Here is a 20,716-nt window from a genome sequence, read left to right as displayed (position 1 = left end):
TCAAAAAGGACAAAGCTGGAGAATTTATATATCCTGAATTCAAAACTTACCAGAAAACTACAGTAATCAAGAATGTGGTACTGTAATCAGGCAGCATGGGGTCCTGTTGCTTATTGTCATATATATTCATAACATGAAGATTTGTGCAGAGGGAAAATGATTTTTATTAATAGGGTTTTTAATTTGAGGGGCCTGTGAGTATTTCTGCTTCATTTCAACTGAGCTGACCTTTTTTGCAAAGCACAGGAAAAAAGTTAACCCCAGGAAGATTAATGTCAAAATCCATGTTTAGAAGTTTCTCATTAATTATTTGTAGTCCAAGGTTGTTATTTGAATGGGTCTACATTTCTTTAGCTTTAGGCCCTCTCTTTGGTGTCAGAGTTGCTATTGCCTTACAGCAGTTCTTTCTCTCTCAGGGTCTGGGATATGCTGCCAGCTCACTTCTATGATCATGTAGGGGGAGCTTCATTTGTGAGGAACTTCTCAGCTCATGTCTGTGTGCTGTTTTTAGGGCAAGAGAGTGGAAGCCATCACTGACCCATATGCCAGGCCACAGTGGGCCATAGTGTTCTGAGGTCTGGAGCCCAGCAAGGCACACATCCCAGCATGGGGCCTGCCTCTGGGGTTTGGCTTTCAACCATGCAGGGCCTAAGACCCAAGCAGTCCCTGCCATCTGCCACTCCTGCCCATGCAAGGCAATACAAGAAAGAACCCAAGAAACCAAAAGGCCAAGAGACCAAGAGAGTGAGCTTCTGTCTATCTTTTGTTTAAAAGCTCTCTCTCAGAATCCCATGTGTTCCAGAAGCCAATGGGAGTGTCTAGCTTTTTAACTGAGAGCCAGTGTTGGCCATGTTTGCCTTTGCCTCTTCTGTCCATCATGTTCTGTAAGGAAGCAAAGTGTCCAGTCATGCATGGTTTGTACAAGCTCCCTTCTGCAGAGTCACAAGCTTCCCTGCTGCCTTGGGTAATGTCTCTCCTTTGGTGGCTGCTCCCTTTACAGGGAGGGCAAGCCACTTTTAATTTTCAACTGCACCTTGGGGTTTTCTACCTGCTCTATGCCTTCCAGCAATTTGGCCTGATCACTCTGTTACAGTACTGGTATAAGAACAGATCTGTGTATCAGTGTGATGAAATTGAGAGTGCAGACATAAACCTTCACATTTATAGTGGTTTTTAACAAGTTTCCAAAAACAATTCAGCAGGAGGGAAGGAATGTCCTTTTTAAATGGTGCTGGGAAAACTGTATGTCCACATGCAAAAGAGTACCATCAAGAAATCAAAAAGACACCCACCAAATGGGATTAAAAGTATACAAACCATGCCCTGCCTGGTGTAGTTCAGTGGATAGAGTGCGGGCCTACGAACCACACGATCGCAGTTCGATTCTCAGTCAGGGCACATGCCTGGGTTGCAGACCAGTTCCCAGCAGGGGACTCACAAGAGGCAACCATACATTGATATTTCTCTCCTTCTCTTCTTCCCTTCCTCTCTAAAGATAAATAAATAAAATCTTTTAAAAAATTTATAAAAGGAAAAGTATACAAACCATATCAGATTAGGGACTTCAATGCAGAATATACTCAGATCTTGGCTTAAACATCTCAGTTCTGGAACAATTCAATTTTCAACCAAGTTGTTATGGAAAAAATGTCTTGGTTGTCCAACAAAACTTGTTTTTGATTCTTCATCCAACACTCTTTTCATGTTGAAACTTGTGTGACCAGGCACACATCTCCCCGGTGACAAAGGAGATTAGGTTTTTGAACAAATTCCTTCTCCAACAATTTTGTTAGAAAACTGAGGTTCCACTCTGTGTGTGTGTGTGTGTGTGTGTGTGTGTGTGTATTTAAAACTCATAAATTACAAGTAAACTAAAAAAAAACCTATTTTAAACTGGGCAAATGAGTGCTCACTTCAACAGCACATATACTAAAATTGGAACGATACAGAGAAGATTAGCATGGCTGCTACACAAGGATGACAAGCAAATTCATGAAGTGTTCCATATTTAAATAAGTAAATGAATAAAGTGGCCAAGTGATTTATGTAGACATTTCTCCAAAGAAGATATACAAGTGGCCAATAAGCACATGTAAAGATACCCAACACTGTTAGCCATGAGTTATATGCAAATCAAAGTGACAATGAGGTACCACATCACTTGCACCAAGATGGCAATACTAAAGAAGATAATGTTGATGAAGAGGTGTTAAAAAATGGATTCCATATACACTCCTGGTGTGAGTGTAAATTGGTACAGACTCTAGAAAACAATCTGACTGTTCCTCCAAAGGTTAAATATTGGGTTACCATATGACTCAGCAATTCCACACTTAGGCATATATTTAAGGGAAATAAAAACATAGGTCCACTCAAAAATATATACATCGTTGTTAATAGTAGCATTATTCATAGTAGCTGTATTTGGTTTTATAGCAGAATGTACTATAAATACCCAAAGTTCTTGAAAGTAAATATAATGTAAAAATAAGATAAAATCTGGGATACAAAATTCTAAATTCAATGAAAAAATATACTAAAGGGGGTAATGATGAGAGGAAGGAAAATTTTTTTAGATAAGGAATACTCAATATTTTCACTCTGACCTCAATGGTTAGTGAAATGTTGGCTGAAGAATGCTTTTAGAAAATTTTTAAATATATTGGAATTCATGGGATTGTAAAGCATATGTAGACCTTATAAAATGAAAGGATGTTTTCATATTAAAGTAATGTGAGATAACATAAGTAACAAAAAATAAAGCAAAAAGCAACAAGTTGTAAAAGTCAGAAGGCATAAAACCGAATGTAAAGTAAAGCCTTAATATGCCACTTAACAATAAATGTAATTGGTTCAAATTCTGTTAAAAGATATTTTTAGTTGTTTCCAAGAAGTGTTAAAAGAGACATCTGAAACAAAATTTTGAAATGGACAGTAATATATTCAGCTGGACTTATATCATTAAACAAAATATGATGAAAAGGATAAAGTAGGTTAATATTAACAGGATACTAAAAATTATATATCTGAGGGAAAGTGAAATTAGATTTCTTTCAACATATGGTAAAATCAATTTAGATGGAATAAGTACTTGAATTATAAATGGCAAATCTTTAAAATTTGAGAAAATATAGATGGCTTATCTTTCCAACCTTGTGTCACAGGACAGTACTATGATTTATACAATTTCTGTGAAATATGGTTTATTTGACAGCAAAGGATTCAAGCTGGTTGAAGAGCAGTTCTGATGATGCCAAGAATCCCACAATAGACTAAGTTGTAGCTTTTTTCCCCTCCTAGTAATTAATTACATTAATTACTCAGTCTCTCTCCAACATGTGAACTATTCCTTCACCTAGGCAGTTACCAATAGCTTCCCAGAACCTTTTACTGGTAGTTTTACTTGTTTTTTCCAGGTATTTTAATACAGAGGTTTTCCAGGTGAAGTACCTCTCCTAAGCTTGCTTTTATCAACTAGCAAGTTGCAAACTGTTCTGACCAATTATCTCATACTGTTTATAACCTTTAGGAATAATTCACTCTGAGCAAGTATTCCTATTACAGGCATCCCTCATATTGTTATGTTTTGCTTTGTTGTGAAGGTTTGTGGAAACCCTCCATCAAAGAACTCTATCAGCACCATTTTCCAACATTTGCTTACTTTGTATCTGTCATATTTTGGTAGCTCTCATCATACTTCAAACTTTTTCATCATTATATTTGTTATAGTGATCTGTGACCTTTGATGTTGCTATTATAATTGTTTGGGGGCACCATGAACTACACCCATGTAAGATGGCAAACTTAATCGATAAATGTGTGTCCTTCCAGTGAGTATTTTGAAATCCATCCCACCATTCTTCTGACATTGCTTCTCTAAATACTGATTTTGGCTGATATGTAGTTTGTAGATGAACAGCATGTTCCTAGCGACTAACTTAAAAATATACAGACTCTGACCTTCAGTCGTCCTAGCTCTGGAAGATTACCTTCAACCATAAAACCAGGATGACAAAAACCAGACCATTGCTTGACCAATTTTAAGATCCTTATCAGAATGGACTGTGCTAGTCTACATGTGGAGAAGTTTTCAACCCCTCCCTTTGATCTGCTTCCCCTTTCCCTTCTTATAAAAACCTCTGCTTGCACTGAGATGTTGAGATGGACTTTGAGACATGAATCCCCCCCAGATTCTCAAATTGCTTGCATGTAAAAAACCACTTTCCTTTTCACCAGCACCTGTCTCATGAATTTGGCTTTCATTCTGGCAAGCAGTTGGACCTGTGTTCAGTTACATTGTGATTTCTCCACTGACTAGCTATTCTCTTGTCTCTCTCCCTCTGTTCAGTCTTCCCTATTTCCTGAGGCATAACAATACTGAAATTAGGCCAGTTAACAACACTGCAATGGCCTCAAAGTGCTCTCGTGAAGGAAAAGTTGTGTGGCTCTCACTCTAAATCATAACCTAGAAATGATTAAGCTTGGTGAAGAAGGCATATCAAAAGCCAAGATATGCTGAAAGCCAGGTTTCTTGCTTGAAGGAAATTAAGTGCTACTCCAATGAACACATGAGTGATAAGAAAGCAGAACAGCATTTTGGTGATATAGAGAAAGTTTTAGTGGTCTGGATAGAACATTGAACCAGCCACAACATTCCCCAAAGCCAAAGAGAAATTCAGAGCAAGAATTCAATGCTCTTCAATTCTGAGAGAGGTGAGGAGGCTGCAGAAGGAAAGCTTGAAGCTACCAGAGGTTGGTTTTGAAGTATAAGGAAAGAAGCCATCTCCATAACATAAAGGTACAAGGTGGAACAGCAGGTACCGATGTTGAAGGTGCAGCAAGCTTTCCAGATCTAGCCATGATAATTAATGAAAGTCAGTACACTAAACAACAGATTTTCAGTATAGATGTAACCATGTTATATTGGAAGAAGATGCCATCAGAGACTTTCATAGCTAGAGAAAAGTCAATGACTGGATTTCAAGGCTTCAAAGGACAGGTTCACTCTCTTGTTAGAGCCTAAATGCTGCTGGTGAATTTTAAGTTGAAGGCAGTGCTTACTTACCATTTTGAAAATCCTAGGACCCTTAAGAATTATGTTAAATATATCTTGCCTGTGCTTTATATGCAGAACAACAAAGACTGGATGACAACATATCTGATTACAACACAGTGTACTAAATATATTAAGCCCACTGTTGAGACCCACTCAGAAAAAAAGATTTCTTTGAAAATATTACTGCTTATTGAAAATGCATTAGGTTAGCCAGGAACTCCAATAGACATATTCAGCAAGATTAATGTTGTTTTCATGTTGCCAATACAGTATTCATTCTTTAGTCCACAGATGAAGAATAATTTAGACTTTCAGGCCTTATTATTTAAAATATACATTTCATAAAACTATTACTGCGATAGGTAATGATTCCTATAATAGAGCTGGACAAAGTAAATTGAAAACCTTCTGGGAAGTATTTACCATTTAGGGTGCCATTATGAACATCTATAATTGTAGATCAAATTATAAACATTAACAGGAGTTTGGAAGCGTTTATTCCAACCCTCATGGTTGACTTTGAGGGGCTCAAGACTCCAGTTGAAGAAGTAACTGTAGATGTGGTGGAAATAGAAGGGAACTAGGATTAGAAAGGAGCCTAAACATATGACTGGATTGCTACAATCTCATGATAAAACCTTAATGGATGAGGAGTTCTTTTGGATTAGCAGAGAAAGTGGTTTCTTGAGATGGAATCTGTTCCTTATAACTATACTGTGAAGATTGTTGAAGTCACAATAAAGGATTTAGAATAGTACATAAACTTAGTTAATAAAGCAGCAGTGGGGTTTCAGAGGATTGACTGCAGTTTTGAAAGAAGTTCTTCTGTGGGTAGAATGCTATGAAACAGCATCACATAGAGAAATAAGTCATAAAAGGAAGAATTAATCAAAGCAGCATACTCAATTGTCTTATTTTAAGAAATTGATATGGCCATGGCACCCTTCAGCAACCACCACCCTGGTAATTCTGCAGCCATCAATACTGAGGCGAGATCCAGCACCCCCCCCCCAAAAGGATATGACTTGCTGAAGGCTCAAAGGATGGTTAGCATTTTTTCATATCAAAGTGTTTGTTAATTAAGATAAATATTTTTAAAGCTAATAATACTATCACATACTTAATAGACTGCATTATAGAGTAAACATAACTTTTTTATGCACTAGGAAACCAAAGAATTTATGTCACTCACTTTATTGTGGGTACCTAGAACCAAACCTTAAATATCTCCATGGTAAAACCTATGTATATTCTTTCTGGCATCTGCATTCCTGTTACACATTTTTATCATTGTACTGCTGTGGTACAGCTCTATGCTCTCAGAGAGCCTGGACCAGAAGGTTTTTCTACCACCAGTAGGCCTCACTATTTCACATCTATGGGGTTGAGGAGGTTTTCTTAAAGATAAGAGATTAAGCTTTAGGTATAAAAGAAAAAAAGGATAAATTTGTTTATATTAAAATTAGGCCCTGTCTGGGTAGCTAAGTTAGTTGGAGCATTTTCCAATACACTAAAAGGCTGTGGATTCGATCTCTGGTCAGAGCACATACCTAGATTGAGGGTTCAATCCCCAAGTCAGGGCACTTAAGGGAGGCAACTGATCAGTGTTTGTTTCATCGATATCTACCTCTCTCCTTCCCTCCCCCTTTTCTGTCTCACTTTGTCTTCTTCTAAAATGAAACACATCCTCAGGTGAGGACTTTTTTTTTTTAATACCTGCATTTCACCCGGGCTGAGTGGTCCATTTGCTTGGAGAAGCATCCCATTCACTAATAGGTTGTGGGCTTGATTCCCAGTTGGGGTGCATACAGGAGGCAACTGGTCAATGTTCCTCTCTCACATCCGTGTTTTTTCCTCACTACTACCCATTCTTCTCTCTAAAGTCAATAAAGATATCCTTGACTGAGGATTTTTTAAAAATGAGGAGCAGAGTCAAACCACATAACCAGTGAAGGTACTTTTAACTCATATAATGAAGGATTGACAAGACCAGTTAAATACAATATATTAAGTCCTATAAAAACTAAATGAGAAGAGACCACCCAATAGAAAAAATGAGCAAGATACAATGAGGAATTTTGTAGACAAGGAAACCTATATAGCCAGTAAATTTTAAAAGATGGTGTTAATTAGGGAAATTCAAATTATGACAGTGAGATAAACATCTATATCCAAGTAGATTGGTAAAAAATCTACAGTACTAAGGACTAAGGAGGATGTATCTAGAATAGTGGTCTCTTACACATTGTTAATAGGTGTGTAAATTGGTACAACTGTATTGGAAAATAATGTGGCTATCTTGAAAATTGGAACATTTGTATACCATTTTGCTCTCCAACAAATCCACTCAAGAAATGCTTACAATCAGGAACAAGACTAGTATGCCTACTCTCAGCACTATTATTTACCATAGTAATGAATGTTCTAGCCAGAGTGATCAGGCAAGAAAAATAACAGGCACCCATACTAGAAGTGAAGGCACCATATTTGTTGGTGATATTATATTTATAGAAAACCTAAAGACTCCACTGAAAGACTTAGAAATAATAAACAGATATGTTAAAGTTTCAGGATACAAAATCAATGTACAAAAATCCATTATTTTCCTAACAAACAATGGAATATCAGAAAGAAATGAAGAAAAAAATCCCATTTATAATTTCAACAAAAAGGATAATATGCCTAGAAGTAAACTCAACAAATAGGTGAAGTCTTATACTTTGAATACTACATGACATTATTGAAAGAAATTGTGCATACAAAGAAATGAAAAGATATTCATGGATTAAAGAATTCACATAGTTAAATGGCCATATTACCTAAAACAATATACAGGTTTAATACACTTCCCATCAAAATCCTAATGGCATTTTCCACAGAAATGGAACAAAAAAATCTCCAAATTTCAATGGAATGACAAAGATCCCAAATAGCCAAAGCAATCCTGAGGAAAAAGAAAGCCAGAAATTGCCGCAGCCTGCTGCAGCAAGGGTGGTCGTGAGGCTGAGCGAGGGACTGAATAAAGGAGAGGACCAAATTCTCTGCTGGCAGAAGGCAAGTTTATTGCGCAGTCTTCAGGCTTAAATACAATCTTGAGTACATAGAGAACAAAGGAGAAGCCTTCTGGCACGTAGCTCACTTCCTTGACCTACAAAGTTTATCTCTTCCCTTAGACTCAGGATGTTCTCAGGCTAACATACCTTCCGGGTACATGACGCACAGGCCAAAGATATGAGTTGATGGGAAAGGAAAGGCGGCTAGTTTCTCAAGGGGTCAGAGAACAGTCACAACCCAAGATAGTCCCAAGGCCGGAAACCAGGCCCAGTCACCACGCCCGCGGTGCTAGACCCTATTCTCGACCCCTCACAGTCCTCTTGGGCTCCAACAAGAAATACCACAGCCCCAATTTCAAACCATGTTGCAAAGCTACAATAATCAAAACACTATGGAATTGGCAAAAAACACCAGTGGAACAGATTTTGAGCCCATACATGGGCAACTAATTTTCAGCAAAGGAGCCAAAAACACAATGGAGAGAAAATAGTCTTTTTGATAAATGGTATTAGGAAATCTAGAAAACCACATGCAAAAGAATGAAATAAGACTGGTGTCTGATACCATGCAAAAAATAACTAAAAATGGATTAAAGACTTGGACGTAAGGTGTGAAACAATAAATACTTGGAAGAAAACACAGGCACTAAACTTATGGAGTTTGGTCTCATAGGGGTTTTTGTGAACTTGACCCCAACAGCAAGGGAAATAAAAAGTAATTGAATGGGACTTTATCAAACTAAAAAACTCCTACACAGAAAAAGAAACCATTAGCAAAAGAAAAAGGGCAACCAACATAATAGGAGAAGATATTTACAAATGATAACTCTAACAAGGGGCTAATATCCAGAATATATAAAGAATACATCTAGCACAACAAAAATACAAACAGTCTGATTAAAAAATAGAGGTCTTGAACAGACATACAGAAGATCCAGTATCATTAGCTATCAGAGGGATGCAGATTAAAACTACAATGTGATACCACTTTACACCGGTCAGAATGGCCATCATAAACAAAGCAACAAACAACAAGTGTTGGAGAGGTTGTGCAAAAAAGGGGACCCTAATTCATTGTTGGTGGGATTGCAGACTGGTACAACCACTATGGAAAACAATATGGAATTTTCTCAGAAAACTAAAAATGGATCTGCCTTTTGACCCAGCAATTCCACTGCTAGGATTATATCCTAAGAACCCTGAAACACCAATCCAAAAGAACCTATGCACCCCAGTGCTTATAGCAGCACAATTTACAATAGCCAAGAGTTGGAAGCAACCTAGGTGCCCATCAGTAAATGAATGGATCCAAAAACTGGTACATATGCACAATGGAATTCTATGCAGCAGAAAGAAAGAAGGAGCTACTACCTTTTGCAACAATATGGATGGAACTGGAAAGCATTATGCTGAGTGAAATAGGCCAGGTGCTGAAAGACAAATACCACATGATCTCACCTTTAACAGGAAGCTAAACAAAAAAACAAACAAGCAAGCACAATATAACCAAAGACACTGAAATAGAGAACAGGCTGACAGTGACCAGAGGGTAAAGGAGAGGGAATTTCAGGGGAAAAGGGGAAGGATTTACATGAACTAGTATAAAGAACACATGGACAACAGCTAAGGGGGTGGAAATGGGAGGGAGGTGGGGGAGCAGTGGGGGGGTGAGCTGGGGTGGGAATAAAAGACAGAAAACTACTTGAACAACAACTAAATAAATTTAAAAAAATAAACATAGATATACTTAGAAAAAAAAGAGGCCTTGAATAGACATTTTTCTAAAGAAGACATACAGATAGGCAACAGGTATATAAGAAGATGTTCAACATCAGTATTTGTAAGGAAATTGCAAATCAAAACCAGTTGAGATACCACTACACACCTGTTAGAATGGCTGAAAGTATAAGACAGGAAATAACAAGCATTGGAGAGGATGTGGAGAAGAGGGAACCCTTACACACCACTGGTGTGAATGTAAATTGGTACAGCCACTATGGAAAATAGTTGGAGATTCCTCAAAAAATTAACAATAGAGCTACCATATGACCCAGTAATCTCTTCAGAGTATCTGCCCCCAAAATTTGAAAACAGTTATATCTGAGAGGTATAAGTAGTCTATGTTCATCTCAGCATTATTCATAATAGCCAAAGAGGGAAACAACCTGTGTCCTTTGACAGATGATTGGATTACAAATATGCAATGAAATTTATTACTCACCCACAGAAAAAGATAAAATAGTGCCATTTGTAACAACATAGGTGGCTCTAGAGAGTATAACCTTGCTTATCAAATGCCTCCCATCTTGAACAATTCAGTTTTCAACCTGATAACCCATTTCGTGCTGAGATAGTGGAATTTTGGTTCTCAAACTTAATTTGTTTGATTTATAATTGAAGAGGTAGAAAAAGAGGGAGGGGAGGTTATTCCTATTTCATTAATCAAGGGAATTGCTTGGTAAATGGAAGAAATGCAAAGCCTTACTGAGAAATATCACTTTGACAAAGAAGCTACAAATCATGTGATTTCTTGTTCAATGACAGTGCAGTTTCACTTCTGACAAGTGTTAAAACAGACAAAAGCCAATATCATTGGACAGGTTGGTAGTGAGACACAGGCCCAATGATCCTGAAGCAAATTCTAGAGGAGCAAAGAGACAAAAGAAAGAAATAATCCCAAAGAAGCTCCCTGATGTTTTTTTATGGATGGACTCCCTTTCCAAGCAATAACGTTCCCTCTTCTCCATATTCGCTTAACAGTAGCACTCAAAATCAAAGGAAAGTTCTAGTATATACACAAATTTCTATTTTTTAACCATATATTTTATTTACTTTTTGTTAAATTTTTATTTACATTTCATTTTTAAAGTGTTTATACATTAAACAATATATTAAACAGGTACTGTGTATAAGAAAGTTTAAAGCAGGGAACAGAATTTATTCAATTTACATTATTTTTAGTGAAAAAAAAAAGATTGGGTTTTCAAACAAATCTCTTCTCACAAACAGCGCTCCAGAATGAATTAAGTTGAGAACTAAGATTCCACTGTCTTACTATACCATGAAAGTAAAGGAATTTTTGCTGTGCACAATGTAGTGAATGAACTATGTATGAGTGACAAAACAAGTATTGAAAAACTGTAGTTTGCTCAAAAACAACTTAAGCTGTGTATAGTTTACCTGACATTTATATAATTTACAAACAGCAATGAAACTAAACTCAGTTTAAAAATACAACTATGATGGTGAAAACGGGATGGGAGCAGGTAATGGGGAAACAGGCATACAAGGGGGGGATCCAAGAAAGCCCGGAATTTATTTTTAAAAAATAGTGTGTTTATTCTTACATGTTTAAACTTCAGTCATCTTCAAAGTACTTGCAATTTGATCCAGTACACCCATTGAGACTTTTTTCCACTGCTCAAAACAGTTTTTGAACTTGTTTTTGTTGCATTTTATTGCTTGGGCTGTTTTTTTGGTTCACCTCTTCCACATTAGCAAAACGTTCCCATTTGATGACTTTTTTCATTTGGGGAAACAAAATAAGTCTCTTGGGGTGAGATCAGGTGAAAACAGAGGGTGGGGCACAGAAGTCATGTCGTTTTTGGTCAAAAACTGCTGAACACTCAGGGTGGTGTGGGCAGGTGCACTCATAAATCACCCATTGTGAAATAGGCAAATGTGTTGTCTTAAAAAATAATGAATGAACTTGAACACAGCTTCCCTCACAATAATGTCAGCTGGTATACCTATCCAGATGAATTCCTAGAACACTCACCTAGCGGCCCAAGCCAGTAACAAAAGGGCCTCGCCCCCCAGGAGATACTTCTGGGGTTTTTGGGACCCCACCTCATAAGTGCAAATTACTGGTAGTATTTGATTGAATGGTAGGTTGTTCAAAAATAGTATTTTATTTAAAATATACTTTGATTAATGAATTTTGCATGCTTTTTTATGTATCAAATATAAAGTCATATTTGCCTCAATGTTTTAGGGTTTTTCAGTAGTTCGGGGGTTTTTCCCCAAAATCCCTGAGAAGAACCATAGCAATGTGTTCATATGGTTAGTTGTTTCTGTGAGATTTTTAAAAGTAAGATATTTTAACTTAGTTAATTTGAGACTACTCTTTTCTTCATCTTGGTTTTTCTTTGATGAAAGAAAAGTCACTTGTCACCTGGCAGCACAGTGACTTCAGGCATTTCTTGATTGGAGATCTACTTCATACATTCATGGTCATAGTCACAGGTAATATTTGCTTATTAGCCTGATTGTGATAGGAACATAGTCTACACTGCCTGACACCTGGAATATGTGAGTGGTGGAGAAGTCAAGGATTGACGTTAATGTCACCTGGAAATAGGGGGGAAATCCAATTACCTGATATTTACAATTAAAGGATTTAGTTTTTCATAGATTTCCAGTGAAAAGCAGATTTTCCTCTTGTTAGAAATATATTCAATAACATATTCAATTGGAAATTCACCATATTTGTTTTCTTTTTTTTAGGAATTCTGCCCTTAAAATAATTTTTATGTTTATAGGGCACAGAGCTGTAGCATTACAAACAAGAAGTATGTCCTTACATGAAGCTAATTTTTTGTACATCTCGATGATCAATTTTTAAAAAATTAACCATACTAGAGGAAAGACTTAGTGTATTCATTTTTTCCTGTGGCAAATACTACAAAAGTTCTAATCATGAAGAGGCCATCAAATACGCAGTCATATAAGAAAAAGTAGAATTCTATGTTGGATTTTGTGATGTTTATGTGTACATGACATTTTTAAATTTTAAATTTGTTGTGATTTCTTGTTCTGATATAGTCACCTCAAACCTTCAGGTCTCAAAATCCTGAAGCTATTCCCAATCAAATGATATATTAAATAAAAAAGAACATAGTAACCAAAAGCTTGAAGTAACAAAATACATAATGATAAATGAAAAATATTTACGTAGTTTTGATTGTATTATTTGTGTCTTAAAAGATCCTAGATTCCATCCTTGACTTTGAGTTTAATAAGTGTCTTTACTGTGTTAGGTAACTGGTTTGTCATGTTTCATTATTCTTCTTTTTTTTTTGTTTATGTAATTCCTTTGATTGCCTTGTAATTTGGTGGTATAAGTTTGTTTTCTTAATTTTTATTTTTCAACTACAGTGGAACAATATTATATTTGTGTCAGGTATATAATATAGTGATTAAACAGTTACATAACTTAGCAAAGTGATCACCTGATAAGTTCAGTACCCATCTGATTTTATAAAGTATTATTAAAATATTGACTCTGTTTCCTGTGCCTCTTTTTATAACTGGCAATTTATACTTTTTAATACTTTCACCTTTTTTACCTAACCTCCCAAGCCCTACCATCTGCCAACCATCAATTTGTTCTTTGTATCTATGAGTTTGTTGTTGTTTTGTTTATCCTTATACTTTTTTTAGATTTCCATATATGAGTGAAATTATACAGTATTTATTTCCAACTTATTTCACTTAGCAAAGTACCCTCTAGGTTCATCTGTGTTGTTAGAAATGGGAAGACTTTCTTTTTTTTTTTTTTTTTGGTTGAGTAATATTCTATTATGTAGATGTACCACATCTTTATCTCTTTGTCAATGGGCACCTAGGTTGCTTCTATATCTTGGCTGTTATAAACAATGCTTCAGTGAAAATAAGGGTGCCATATATATTTTAGAATTAGTCCTCTCAAATTAATGAAGTTGAGCACTTTTCATATGTCTTTTGACAAATGTATGTCCTTATTGGAAAAACCTCTATTTAGGTGCTCTGCCAAAATTTAATCAGTGTTTGATTTTTCTTTTTTTGGTGTTAGGTTGATTGAGTTTGGTATAGATTTTGGATATTAGCCCCTTATTGAATGTATCATGGGCAGGTATCTTCTATTTAGTAGGTTGTCTTTTAGTTTTGTTGATAGTTTTATTCACTGTGCAACACCTCTTTGATGTAGTCCTGTTGGTTTATCTTTTCTTTTGCTTGTCCAAGGAGACATATTCAAAAGCATATTACTAAGATTGATGTCAGAGTTTTTTGCCTATGTTTCATCTAGGAGTTTTATGTATTCATGTTTTACATTTCAGTTTTTAATCCATTTTGTGTTTATTCTCTGTATATGGTATAAAAAGGTGATTCAGTTTCATCGTTTTGTATATGTCCAGCTTTTTGAACATTATTTATTGAAAAAATGTGTTTACCCCATTACAGTATATATTTTGCCTCCTTTGTCATAGACTAATTGGTCATAGAGGTGTGGGTTTATTTCTGGACACTATTTTGTTTATTGATCTGTTTTTATGCTAGTACCATGCTGTTTTGACTACTGTAGTCTTATAGTGATAGTATGATACCTCCAACTTTGTTCTTCTTTCTAAATATTGCTTTGGCTATTCAAGGTCTTTTGTGGTTTCTTACAGACATTAGGATTATATGTTCTAGTTCTGTGAAAAAAGGCCATTGGAATTTTGATAGGGATTGCAATGACCCTGTAGATTTCTTTGGGTAATATGAACATTTTAACTTTGCTAATTCTTCCTAGCCATGAGCATGGCATATCCTTCTATTTATTATTGTCTTTAATTTTTCTCCTTCAATATCTGAACAGTTTTTGAAGTACAGTTCTTTACCTCCTTGGTTAAATATATCTTTAGGTATTTTATTCTTTTTGATGCAGTTGTAAATGGAATTACTTTTCTTAATTTTTGTTTCTGATGGTCCTTTATTGGTATACAAAAGTGTAAATGATTTCTGAATATTAATTTTGTGTCTTTTTACTTTACTGAATTCAGTTATTAGTCTTTTGGGTGGAGTCTTTAGGGTTCTAGCTATATAGTATCATGGTAATCTGCAAATTACAGTTTTTGGGTTTTTTTCCAATTTGGATGCCTTTTCTTGTCTGATTGCTGTGACAAGAACTTCCAAGACCATGTTAAATAAAAGTGATAAAAGTGGACCTCTTTTATAGTTTCTGATGATAAATAAAAAGCTTTTAGCTTTTCACTGTTGAGTATGATGTTTGCTGTGGTTTGCCGTATATGACCTTTATTATATTGAGGTATGTTTCCTCTTTGATGAGAGTTTTTATCATAAATGTATGCTGGACTTTGTCAGATGCTTTTTCTACATCTGTTGATAAGATCATAATGATTTTTCTCCTTTATTTTGCTTATTTGGTGTATTACACTAGTTGATTTGTAGACATTGAATCAGCTTTGCATCCCAGAAATAAATCCCACTTGATCATGGTGTGTGATCCTGTTAATGTACATATTGTTGAATTCAGTTTGCTAATATTCTGTATAGGATTTTTGCATCTATCTTCATCAGGGATATTAGCTAGCAATTTTTTTTGTAATGTCATTGTCTGGTTTTGGAATCAGGGAAATGCTTGCATCATAAATTAAGCTTGAGAGTCTTTTCTCCACTTCAGTTTTTTTTAAATAGTTTGAGAAAGATAGGTGTTAATTATTTGAATGTTTGGTAAGATTCACCTATGAGGCCATCAGTTTCAGGAGTTTTGTTTGTAGGGGATTCTTTCCATGCTGATTTAGTTTCTTTAATAGTTATTGATTTCAGATTTTCTCTTGATTCAGCCTTGGAAGATTATATTTTTCTAGAAATTTACTCATTTCTTTCATTTTGTTTATTTTTGTTGGCATAGAATTGGTCATAGTATTTTCTTATAATCCTTTGTATTTTTCTAGTGGCAGTTATCACCCCCTTCTTATTCCTGATTTTATTTATTAGGTCTTCCCTTTTTCTTGATGAGTCTGGTTAAAGATTATGTATTTTGTTTACTTTTCAAAGAATCAGCTCTTGGTATCATTGAACTTTTGTTGTTTTCTTACACCTTATTTTCACTCTCATATTTGTTTTCTTCTTTTCTAATTCCTTTAGGTGTAAAGATTAGGTTGTTTATTTGATATTTTTACTGTTTTTTTTAGGTAGGCCTGTACTGTTATGCATTTTCCTCTAGTACCTCTTGCTGTTTCCCATAAATTTTTGGGTTGTTGTGTTTTCATTGTAATTTGTCTCAAGGATCTTTTGATTTCTTTCTTGATCTTGGTATTAACCCATTTATTGCTCAGCATCAAGTTATTTAGCTTCCATGTGTTTGTGTGTTCTTGTTTTTTTCATGTAATTGATTTCTAGTTTTGTAACATTGTGGTCAGAGGAGATGCTTGATACAATTTTAGCTCATGTGGTTTATCCTAGAAAATCTTTTGTGTGTACTTGTAAACAATGTATATTCTGCTGCTTTGTGATGAATGGCCCTAATAATATCAATTAAATCAATCTGGTCTAATTTGTCATATAAGGCTGCTGTTTCCTTGCTGAATTTTCTATCTGCATCTATCTATTGATGGCAGTCTCTTTTTTAAAAAAAAATATTTATTTCTTTTTAGAGAGACGGGAAAGGAGGGAGAAAGGGAGAGAGATATGTGCGAGAAAAACATCGTGTGCGAGAAAAACATCGATCAATTGCCTTTCACATACCCCCAGCTGAGGGCCTGGCCCACAACGGCAGGCATGTGCCCTGACTAGGAATCGAACCTGAAACCTCACAATTCCACAGGCTTGCACTCAGTCCACTGAACCATATCAGTCAGGGCAGCAATCTCTTTTTATACCTGTCAATATTTGCTCTATTTACTTCGGTGCTCATAGATGTTTATGAGAATTATGTCCTTTTCTTGGATTGATCATTTTCTCATTATGAAATGCCCTTCTTTAACTCTTATTACAGCCTTTGTTTTAATAGTCTATCTCATCTAAGTATTGCCACCCAATTTTTTTGGTTGTTCTTGTTTTTTTATTTGCACAAATACTATTTTTCACCCCTTTATTTTCAGTCTGTCTTTTGATCTAAAGTGGACCTCTTTGTAGATAGCATATGTACAGGCCTTGTGTTTTTATCCATACAGCCACTGTGTGTTTCTTAATTGGAACATTTAGTCCATTTACATTTGAAGTAATTATTTATAGGTCTGTAGTTATTGCTATTTTTATTAATTGCCTCTAAATGTTTTTATAGTTTTCAGTTTCTTTCTTCATTCTCTTGTATGTTGATGACTTTAGGGTGCTGCACTTGGATTCTTCTCTCTTTATTACTTGTATATCCCTTGCAGATTTTTGGTTTGTGGCTACCATATAGTTTGTACATAGCAAGTTGTTAATAGCCATTTATTTTAAGCTGCTTGTCACTTAAGTTTGAACACATTCTAAAATCACTATAATTTTTACTCACCCCTTTCATTTGTATGTTTTAATCATTTTTTACTTCTTTTGTACCTGTCTTTGTGTGTAGCCCTTAATTTACTAGAATTTGCATGAGTCTCCTACTTTTTTTGCCTTTTAAACTTTGTATTAGCTTTATAGTTCGGTGATCTACTGCAATTACTAGATGTTTGTCAGTGAGAACTCTTTTCTTTGCTGTATTTTCTCATTCATACTTTTGATCTTTCCTTATTTATTTAAAGAAACCCCTTTAACGTTTCTTGTAATACTTGTTTATTGGTGATGAACTTCTTTAGCTTATTCTTGTCTGGGCAACTTTATCTATTCTTCATTTCTAAATATAGTTTTACTGGGTAGAGTTATATTGGTGGTAAGTCTTTGTTTTTATCACTGTTAATATTTTGTGCTCTTTCCTCATTGCCTAACTAGTTTCTTTTGAAAAATTAGCTAATTATATTATGGTAGCTCCACTGTATGTAACTAATTTATTTTTTCTTGCTATTTTTATGATTATTGTTTTGTACTCTTATTTTTTAAAATATATTTTATTGACTATGCTATTACAGGTGTCCAAGTTTTTTCTCCCTTTGACCCCTTCCACAGGGTACCTTCCTGTTCCTTTCAGCAATCTAGCAATCCTCTCTAGCAGGCCACCCCTTATATCCATGGGGCATGCATGTAAGTTCCTTGGTTACTCCATTTCCTATACTGTTTTTTAACATTCCCCCGTCTATTCTGTACCTACCAATTTGTACTTCAAAATCCCTGCAGCTTTTACCCAAAACTCACCCTTCCCACTTCCAACTGATGGCCTTCCAAAATATCTCTATATCAGTTATTCTGTTTCTGTTCTGATGGTTTGCTTAGTTTGTTTTTTAAATTCAGTTGTTGACAGTTGTGAATTCATTACCATTTTAATGTTCATCGTTTTGATCTTTTTCTTTTTTTTAAAATATTTTATTTATTTATTTATTTATTTTTAGAGACAGGGATAGGAGGTAGAAAGAGAGGGAGAGAAACACTGGTGTGTGACAGAAACGTCACATCAGTTGGTCACCTCTCCCACACCCACAACCAGGAACGGAGCCCACAGCCCAGTCCCTTTAACATTATGTATAATGATAGCTTGGTGATAATGAACTTCTTTAGTTTTACCTTGTCTGGGAAGCACTTTATCTGCCCTTCAATTCTAAATGATAGCTTTGCTGGGTAGACTAATTTAGGATACAGGTCCTAGCTCTGCGTCATTTTTAATACTTCTTGCCAGTTCATTCTAGCCTGCAGAGTTTCTTTTGAGAAATCAGCTGACAGTCTTATGAGGTCTCCTTTTAGGTAACTATCTGGTTTTCTCTAGCTGCTTTTAAGATTCCCTCTTTATCTTGAACCTTTGACATTTTAATTGTGATGTCTCTTGGAGTGGGCCTGTTTGCATCCATCATAATTGAGAGACTCTGTGCTTCCTGGATATGTATGTCTAGTTCCTTCACCAAATTGGGGGAGTTTTCTTTCATTGTTTTTTTTTTTTTTTTTTTTCAAATAAGTGTTCAATTTCTTGCTCTTTCTCTTCTCCTGACACCCCTATAATTTGAGTTTTGGTTTGTTTGAAGTTGTCCCAGAGGCTCCTTAGTCTGTCCTTGGGTTTTATTGGATTCTCTTTCTTGTTGCTATTCTGATTAATTTTTTTTTTCTTTCTCACGTTCCAAGTCATTGATTTGATTCTTGGCTTCATCCACTCCATTGTTGGTTCCCTGTACGTTTTTCTTTATCTTATTTAGTGTAACCTTCATTTCTGCCTTGTTCTTTTTTATGCTGTCGAGGTCCTCACTAAGTTCCTTGAGCATCCTAATAACCAGTGTTTTGAACTCTGCAACAGATAGATCGCTCTTCTCCATTTTTTTTAGTTCTTTTTCTGCATTTTTGTTCTGATCTCTCATTTGGGCTATATTTCTCTGTCTTCTCATTTTTGTAGCCTTCCTGTGTTTGTTTCTATATATTAGCTAGAGCTTCTTTGACTTCCTGTTTTAGTAGCTTGGACTATTGTGAAAAAGTGCACTGGTAAGTGAGATGGGGCAGAGCTATAAGTAACCACCAGGACATGGCAACCCTTGTAACCCAGGTTGATGGAGTCTCCAGTATGGCATCAATGTGTGCTGTGGCTGTATTTGGGGGAGGGCTTAGAAAGGGGACAGTGCTGTTGCCTGGCCTTTAGAGTTTGGTCCAGGAGGATGCTATCCACTGGTACTCCCCCTGAGGCCAGAGACTTCAGTTTCTTCCTGTTTACTGCTAGTACTCTTCCAGCTGCTATCCTGGTACTGAGCCCAGAGGGAGTGAGTCAGCGTAAGTCTTAAGTTCCTTGCAGGCCCTTTAAGAGGAGACTCCTTAGAATTCCGCAGTTTCTTTTTCACCACAATGCCCACTGGTTTTTATAGCCAGGAGTTGTGGGAACTTATCTTCCTGGCAGTGGTTCCCAGGGCTGGATGTTTTGGTGTAAGACTGGGATTCCTTACTCCCTAGAGGTACCTCCTGATTTTTATCCACCACACATGGGTGTGATACTGCCAGTTCTGGGGCTCCAGGTCTCAACATCTCTGCCCCTTCTACCTGTATGGATGAATGTGGCTTCGTTAATACCTTGGATGTCAGACTTCCATACAGCTAGATTTTCTGATGATTCTGGGTGATACTTGTTTTGTAGTCTGGTTGTAATTTTCACTGTGGGAGCACAAGGAAGAAAGCTGTGTTTACGTATGCCTCCATCTTGATGGGAAGTCTCTGAATATTTCTTGCAAATCTCTACTAGCCTGCAAAATTTCTTTTTTTATTGTCTTATCATAACCAATAACGATCTTTTATTTATTTGTTTATTTATTTTAAATATATTTTATTGATTATGCCATTACAGTTGTTCTATTCCGCCCTTCATTCCCCTCCACCCTGCACACTCCTCCCCACCATCCCCCCTTTAGTTTATGACCATGTGTCTCAAGTTCTTCCCCCACTATTCTTACCTTCCCCCTGTCTACTTTATTTTCTTATTGATTATGCCATTACAGTTGTTCTATTCCCCCCTGCATTCCCCTCCACCCTACCCCGCTGTCCCCACCATTACCCCCCCTTTAGTTTATGACCATGTGTCTCAAGTTCTTTAGATTCTATATTTCCCATACTATTCTTGCCCCCCCATCTATTTTCTATCTACTGTCTATGCTACTTATTTTCTGTACCTTCTCCCCCCTTCTCCTTCTCCCACTCCCCTGTTGCTAACCCTCCTTGAGATCTTTGTTTCTATGTTTCCACTCCTAATCTAGCTGTCCTCTTAGTTTGCTTTTGTTTTAGGTATGGTTGTTAATAACTG

The 20,716-nt window shown here is 36.0% G+C and overlaps 1 protein-coding gene and 1 non-coding gene across 3 annotated transcripts in view; both read left to right on the top strand.

The window, feature by feature from the left end:
* Window positions 1-20,716, top strand: part of ATF7IP2 (activating transcription factor 7 interacting protein 2) — a 97,581-nt gene that overhangs the window by 11,388 nt on the left and 65,477 nt on the right. The window lies entirely within an intron of this gene.
* On the top strand, window positions 1,906-2,012 carry LOC119053597 (U6 spliceosomal RNA). Its single transcript, XR_005083330.2, has one exon. It is a non-coding gene; the product is annotated as a U6 spliceosomal RNA (small nuclear RNA).

Source organism: Artibeus jamaicensis, unplaced genomic scaffold (assembly GCF_021234435.1).
Source record: "Artibeus jamaicensis isolate MK-2021 breed Jamaican fruit bat unplaced genomic scaffold, CSHL_Jam_final contig_729, whole genome shotgun sequence".
Classification (NCBI taxonomy): domain Eukaryota; kingdom Metazoa; phylum Chordata; class Mammalia; order Chiroptera; family Phyllostomidae; genus Artibeus; species Artibeus jamaicensis.
The sequence above is the reverse complement of the archived record's forward strand: the minus strand, read 5'-3'. Positions and strand labels throughout refer to the sequence as shown.